Source organism: Schistocerca nitens, chromosome 6 (assembly GCF_023898315.1).
Source record: "Schistocerca nitens isolate TAMUIC-IGC-003100 chromosome 6, iqSchNite1.1, whole genome shotgun sequence".
NCBI lineage: Eukaryota > Metazoa > Arthropoda > Insecta > Orthoptera > Acrididae > Schistocerca > Schistocerca nitens.
Window position 1 is genome coordinate 463,518,011 of NC_064619.1, and position 8,325 is coordinate 463,526,335.

The window sequence follows — 8,325 nt, forward strand, 5'->3', positions numbered from 1 at the left end:
GATAATCCTCTCAATACTTTTTGAAAATATTGTAATCTAACCATTACAAAATATTTGACGTATTGTCTTTAATTAATTCTTCTACCAGATTCCAAAAATGTTATAAATTTTTCAGTTAAATTTAACACAAAATTTTAAGCCTTACTAGTAAATGTCAGTTTCCGCAAAGAATGACATACTGAATATTTCCAGACTCACAACCTTAGTTACACATCCACATCTATTTAAAAAGTATATTGTGAGTAAAAAGACAAAAAGAACTAACGAAATAAGCGACTGTTGGTTTTTTGTTGTGATCGTTAAGTACCCATACATTGGTACTACACATTATTGAAAACGCGTTGATCTTGCTAAGAGTGTGTTAAAAGTGATTTTCAGGTTCTGAATCCAAATTACAGAACAGCACCTGCTTAGAAAGTATTTTGTTAATATAAATCAACTACAGTTAACTAATTATGTCTTTACAATTATTTTCGAGGGGCACAAGTTGTCCCCTTTCCTTGGTAATTCGCATTATGAAACTGCTATGGTTAAGTACTACTATACAGAGCAGAACCTCAAGTAGATCATCAGCTTGGAGAATACCAAGTAGGTTTCAGGAAAGGAACATCCTACCCAGGACAAGACCTAAAACTCAAAAACGTAATGGCCTCCCAAAAATCAAGGGCAAAATCATGTGTTATCACTTTCATTCACTTTCGAAAAGCATACGACTCAATAGATTTGGAATCCTACATCTCTATACCGAAAGAATTAAACCTAGGCAACAACACCAGAAATCAATTATCAACACATAGTCCAAAGTCAAATTCGTAAGAGAACTATGCGACCCTTTTGAGATGTAAACTGGTGTACGGAAAGCAGAACTGCTAGTTAAATGCGGCCTAGAAAAAGTAGTTAGACAGTGGAACACGGAAATCTATAGTGGAATCCGACTAGGAACAAAAAACTAAGGCATCAGAATCAATTGTCTAACCTTTGCACATGATATGGCTCTACTATCAGAGGCCTGGGAACAAGCCAAAGATCAGATCCTCGAGAAACAAAAAGAATCAGAAAAGTGGGTCTCTAAATCTCCTTCGAAAAGACAAAGATAAAAATACCACCGAAGTGTTTTAAAGTGGGAGAACCAAAGATCGTCAAAGGATGAAAATATCTTGGAGAATTGATCTGATGGAATGCCCTCGAGGAAAATAAAATCGAATCTAGAAGAATTAAAGTTGAATTGGCCTTCCAACTCACTAAAGCACATGTTACAAAAAGTCCTTCTGAGGGAAAGCAATCATAAGCCCTGTATGCCACCGAAACACTGTCCCTCTCCAATGATGCCCCACTTGAAACGCTGGAGATCGAATAAAGTAAGATATTAAGGAAATTCCTTTGCCCAAGGTTCCACAACAACAAACTAACCCACAGCAAAAATGAAACACTTTACCAGATTAACGAAAAACTCTCATATACATTGAGGGAAAGAAGAACTGCTTTTCTGGAAACATCCACAGAATGAACCAAAATAGACTAACAAAAATTTTTGAACGATTTCTACAACAACAAAATACAATCGGTTTCATTAAACGGAGAAGACTTAAGAGAATTTCAAATCACAGAAAATAAGCAATACATAAAACTACAGAAGAAAGGACAAGAAAGGGAAGTTCCAGGTAAAAATGAAATCCAAACGAACGATCCAAATCACTGAAGAAGAAAAAAAGGAATATCAGAAATAATGAAACGATACTAAGCTCATAGAAAGGCACAGACCAATAAAACTGTCTGAATTAACGGACGACAAATTCGAATGAAACGAAAGAAAAACAATATTTGATAGAGCACGAAGAAAGACTAGCCTAGAGACTGGTTGTGGAAGTAGTGCTACTCTTTTGTTTCTCCCGCTGTTAGCCGAATAGACATGAGCCGTCCTCGGTACTGCAACAGCAGGTGCTGGCCGGAGAGAACCGTGCTACAGGGCATCTTCGTTTCCCTGTGAATCACAGGCCCTCCAAAGCAGCTGCAAAACCGAAGCGAATCCTGGAAAATTATGCAAGGAATTAACTTAACAGAGCGGAGACTGTTGCATAGAGTAAGCTCAATATCGTACGAACGGCTTCCGCGATCTGAGGAAAATGGGGGACAGAGTTCTATTGAGATTGTACGGTCACACGCATTGCACATCTCTGTCTCCACCTCTCTACATTGTTACACAGTTAATACACCCACTGCACCACTTTAAATACTAAAAGCAACGACTGAAAGCAAATAAAAACACCTAGGTCACCACCAGGCTCCTAACGAGGAACAAATAATGCAAAATTAAAAGACATTTAACCTTCTAAATCGGTTAAAACTGAAAAGACATAACCTGCTATTGGCCTCACTTTAGCACTCCACGTTCCACAGTTTATACTCCATTACGTAAATATTGTAATGACTTAAATACAGAACTCCTAGAAAGAATTATGTACAGGGAAGGAAAACCAATAATACCAGGGAAATGTTCACAATATACACCTCATCAAGCGTTGGGTAGGAGTTACGACTCTTAATGACTGGATGGGAAGCCTACTTTATGTCCAGCAGCTGTAAGTTACGGTGAGGAAGTGTCTCAACATGGGTCTGACGCCGCTTCCCCATCAGCTAGTGTCAGTGATTTTGTACCACCGAATCGGTGTCCGGCACCTAACCTCGATTTTTTGATGCTATTATTATGTTTTACGTGTACTACAGCCTCACTACACTCAGAGATGGCTCACGAGGGGGTCCGTCTCATACACGATAACACACCATTGAGATATCAACAAACACTGATCGTCGGTTTACAAGTACTAATTTTTTCCCGTTCAGCCTTCCGTTTTTAGATTTTCCATAATTTCCCGAAATCGCCTAAGGTAAATGCTGGGCACGGACAATTTCCTTCCCCATTCTTTTCTAACCCGAGCTTTTGTTTTATTAGAGACTAGGCTGTTGGTGAGTGAACATTTTAAAATTATTGAACTTACTAATTTTCGTGTTTTGTAGCTTGGTGACGTGTAACGAACACCTCTAATTTTTATCTTGCTTTAATATGAACTAGCGACCCACCCAAACCTCACATGGCTATCACTGTCTACTGCAGGACGACATGTTCGTAGTATATAGTGATATATACATATTTTCTCGTGCATCTATCTATTAGTGAAAACTGTATCAACATCCCTATAGTAGTTCCTGAGATAACCCTTCACATAGCACGGGAAAACGTGGCTGGGGGCTTTCATTCACAACATTTATAGACATAAGCCAACCTTCCTCGTGAATTAGTCTATTAATGAAAACAGTATTGAAATCCGTATGATACTTGCTGAGACTGGTTATAAGACATGTAATTTGTAAGATTACAGTTCTGATGACCGTAGTAACCGAAACGACATTGTAATAAACAGATACATTGGGCAACCTAGACGGCTTTATTCTCAAAATGTTTTTACACTGCAGCGAAGTATGTATTGTCTCATAAATTGCACTGCTTGTGCGTGTGACCTCATCTTCCGTTGGAGTTGGTTGGTTATAGTTGCGGTCGGAAGAGGAGGAGGAAGAGGTGGAGTTTAGTGTTTAACGCCCCTTCGACAACGAGGTCATTAGACACGGAGCACAAGCTCGGAAGGAACCATCCGGGCATTTGCCTCAAGTGATTTAGGGAAATCACAATTGCGGTCGGAGGTTGATGCTTTTCTTTGTGGGGTAGCGCCCTTTCATCGCTTAAAAACTAGGTGATTTTCCTGATTTTTTTTCAAGCACAATAAAAAGTAATGCTAAATACGTTGATATAGTTTTTTTTATTTATTACTTTTTCATCTTTAATAAATCATTTTTGTTTTCCCATCGGATGCTATCTTAAATCGCTCCGACAGGTGGAAGATCATCTTGCAGTCAGAACACAGGTCTTCGTCTGGAATTTTGTATCCGGCCGCTGTGGCTGAGCGGTTCTAGGCACTTCAGCCCGGAACCGTGCGACTGCTACGGTCGCAGGTTCGAATCCCGCCTCGGGCGTGGATGTGGGTGATGTCCTTAGGTTAGTTAGGTTTAAGTGGTTCTAAGTTCTAGGGAACTAATGACCTCAGATGTTAAGTCCTATAGTGCTCAGAACCATTTGAACCATTTTTAAATTTTTTATATATTATTTGCAGTACATTTTCTACCAATATACAAAGGATGATTGAAAAATATTAAGTTCTAACAAAATGGTGAAGTATTGAAACAAATGTCATTTTCTTCGGCAAAGAAATCGACTTAAAAACAAACACCCGAAACAGACTTAAGAAGATATTTCAAAATGACTACGCATACTGACAGAAAATTCGCTCTACGATGCAGGCATCAAATTCCTATCAATTTTCTCAAGTAATGTTTTCTGCCAAAATGAAAAATGCCGTTCCCAGAAGAAGAAGTTTAAAGTTTTGGCTGGCACATTTTTATAGTTGAGTTAAACATACCTCTAATCAGCGATGTCTGAACTAGACAGCAATCCTTCCAGGTCCAAAACGAGTGCCTCCTCCATCATCTTCGTAGCCAAGGTGGTCCTGTGGGCATCTTTGGTACTCTGTCACCCCACTGTGGACGGTTTTCGGAGACACTTTCTGAGTTCTTTGTTACTCGATAACGGATTTTCTGGAGAGCTAGGGCTGAAAACTACAATGAAGCCAAAACAAAAAACTGATGTCTTGAAATTTTCAAAGATGACCACTCGTTTACGGGACAACCAGTTACCTACCCTACGAGTAAGTGCGGTATGCAACTGCAACGTAGCAAAAGTTGTGCAAAAGTGTTGGTCTGCAGATGACGTCTGCCCAAGTCCGCGGTACGACGAATGGCCAGTCTCATGTAGGACTTCCTCCTGTGAAAAGGGCAGGCGCAGGGAGACCTGGCGAGCTATTTGTCTTCGTCACGCGACAGCCGACAGTCTGGCCTCTTCCTGAAGGCAAGTATTACCTCATTCCCGTCACAGGAGGCGGCAAGTACTATTGGCATGACACTAATGGCCGAGAAGGGCTGCAGGAATTCTACCGCAGTGCTGGACGACATTCAGACGCCCACTGTACTTAAGAGATGCTTGTTATTAAATCTCAGGTTACAGTCATCCACTTGCACGACTGTAATGATGGCATCATATTCTTGAATTAAATGCTCTTCTTCGCTAACCTTACATCAGCAATTGGCCCATCGTTAACTCTGCATATGCATGTATGGATTTTCTGTAACTGGCGTAATCAACCGCCAACATCTCAGAGTAATTTGCATTACCAAGTTTAGAAATTTGTCAAGTTGAAAAAGAAACATTGTTAAGCACATATTATAGCACTTTCAGTGGACTAAAAATGTTCATAAGCCAAATCGAGGATCTATAAAGCGGAAGGTATGCCTGTGTTTCTACAAGATGTTTATTGCGCCGTATTCACTTTGTTTATGCAATAAACAAGAATTAAGCGTTTTTCTATTCACTAAAAGCATCAGCAGCAGCAGATACTATAGACTACACGCTATCTCTGCAAAACTAAATCACCTGGGTAGCGAATGTACTGGGTTCCTGGAAGTTTGGGCCTCGGAGATCTATGCAGGGTGAGGTGTACAGATACAGACAGACGTAGAGATTTTTGTTGTGAAAATATTTTTAGATGGAGCTGTAACACCTGGCATATCATACAGTAAAGTTAATTTTGATTGGATTCATATGTGTACATAGTTGTAGTGACTGAGCACTAGCGTAGTGGAGTACAGCTGGATTTACAGAGTGAGTGTCTGCAACCGCTGATGTATAAGTATTTGCGTGTAAACTCTAAAATTCACAGTCTTATTTACATTTCACTGAGCAGATAACAAGTGTTACTGTTACGGCTAAGTGACCTGTGCTTCACTGGGTCCTCTTCATTTGATAATGGCTGTAAACTCAACGTACAGGTGTGTTTTTAGATGGTGTCCTAATGGGTAGGTTCCACCAGCTCAAGGGCGACATCATCTGAAGATGATGCATATCATTGCCCAGATTCGCCGTCCAAGCCTCCCTCAATCCTCCGATTTCACAATCAAACATAGTAGAAGCAGGTCACTGATCTTATAATTCAAATTCAAAATACCACAAAAAAAATGGTGGCAAATTCCGAAATCCACTTCTGTAAGTTTAAAATGACTGCATCCCGATTGACCAAATAATACTCCAGCGCTGGGAACCCAATTGTTATGTTTTAACTACTTGTTCACCATAAACTATTATCACTTTTTGTTTGGGAGAATAGGATACGAACATTACTTCAATGTTTAAAGGATAGGTAGGATACGGCTGGATGGACATGATTTCACATTGGAATGCCCTGCACAACCACCTAAGCCGCCTCTTTCGCATCCATGCAAGACAGCAGACCTCGGGAGGTTGAGAACCGTGCTGAAAACTGATGGATTCCTGCACAGCAGGACGCAGCATCGAGAATGCACTCGCGAAGGCATGTGCATTCCTCTGGCCTGGGACAATCGCAGCACCCCTATTCACTGGGCGGAGCGTGCACAAAGCGCGAAGAATCCGCACAGGGAGATGCGTGAAAGGAGTCAGCCTACTTAAAAATATGTTTTCTGGCCGGGAAGGACGTTGCTTGTTAATCGAGAACTCCAATGGGATCTTAGGCGAGGTACAAACATGACTGTCCAGGCCTCACGCAGAGAGAGCCGTGGTGCATTAAATTCCAATCCGCCTTCTAATATGTGGAAAACTAAGTAGTAATTGGGTCATCATTGCACTTTTAAGTGATTTTAGGTGATTCTTCCCAAAAACTGGTAATGAACGATTCTGCTTCTGTCCAAGTTGCTGCAAGTATTCCAGATGCGACAGAAATGTTGTTTAAATGGTTCAAATGTCTCTGAGCACTACGGGACATAACAGCTGACGTCATCAGTCCTCTAGAACTTAGAACCACTTAAACCTAACTAACCTAAGGACATCACACACATCCATGCCCGAGACAGGATTCGAACCAGTGACCGTGCGGTCGCGCGGTTCCAGACGGCCGGCAGAAATGTTGTAACTGATTTGTCATCAAACGTCATCGGGAAGTTTGATTATCTAAGTTTGTGTCAAAATCAGCGAGTTCTGTGGTGAAATTATGGAATTTTGTCTCTAACTCGCTCAGTTTTGTGCTGAAAAGAGACAATTTCATGTCAAGCGTAATCAATATTGCTTCAAAATCAGTGAATTTTATGTCCAAATAGATGAACTTTGTGTCACAACCCGGTGGTATAATTGATTTGTTTCGGAGTTTGATGTCAATTTCCACAGTAGTCTACTGTCCACAAGTATTTTCCCGTATACAAAACTGCTGTACCATACACATAGTGACATTCAGTTAAGGTATTGAGTAACATAGGTGAGCATGTGCATCAAGACTATAGGTATTATACATTCGTTACTGTGAACTACGTACACTCTCAGACCACTGTAGCAGCATTCAGGCATTGTAGGAGTCAGCTTTCCTGCTGTGGGCAACCATTACGAAGACGTGTGAACTTGAGGATGGTTGAATGACATCGCTCGTAATAATGACTACAGCTACTCAAATGGTTCTGAGCACTATGGGACTCAACTGCTGTGGTCATAAGTCCTCTAGAACTACTTAAACCTAACTAACCTAAGGACATCACACACATCCATGCCCGAGGCAGGATTCGAACCTGCGACCGTAGCGGTCGTGCGGTTGCAGACTGTAGCGCCTTTAACCGCTCGGCCACTCAGGCCGGCTACAGCTACTCAAAACGAAATGGTCGTACGCAGTGTAGCGCATATGTAGAGCGAATTTTATTACAAATTAATGAATATCTGTTGTCTTTCCTCTGTTACTGCAACGGTTTTGTATAGCTTTGCCACGAGAGCTCTCGAAACTAACCAGTATCAATATACATTACTGAAAATTGAGTAAAGAACACTTTGACGCAAGTAAATAAGGCATGCCATGCTTGCACGGGACATTACAGACGGCAGTTAATGCGACATGAAGCACGAAAAAAATAGGGTTCGCGTTGTCGGCAGCGGAATGTTGCAAGCTTTGCAGCTGTTGTTCACCTCCAGAGTCAATAGCAGCCGTTTTGCCGTGACATACGGAGCTCTTTATGTGTCTGACACATTATTAGCATCCTGCGGCAACGTGGGCATGGGCCGTTTGTGCAGTTGGCTGAGTTTTAGGGCGTATAGATTGTCTGCGAGAGACTGGTTGGTCATACTGCATTACGCGTACATCTCCACGCGTGGGGTGAGAGGTCTCCACTGTGCATCTCCACAGCACACTAAAAATCTTCACTGACGGGTCCAGT

The 8,325-nt window shown here is 41.3% G+C and overlaps 1 non-coding gene across 1 annotated transcript; it reads right to left on the reverse strand.

The window, feature by feature from the left end:
- Window positions 1–7,668: 7,668 nt before the first annotated feature.
- Trnac-gca (transfer RNA cysteine (anticodon GCA)) lies at window positions 7,669–7,752 on the reverse strand. The gene is given in 2 exon segments: window positions 7,669–7,703; window positions 7,713–7,752. It is a non-coding gene; the product is annotated as a tRNA-Cys (tRNA).
- Window positions 7,753–8,325: the final 573 nt, after the last annotated feature.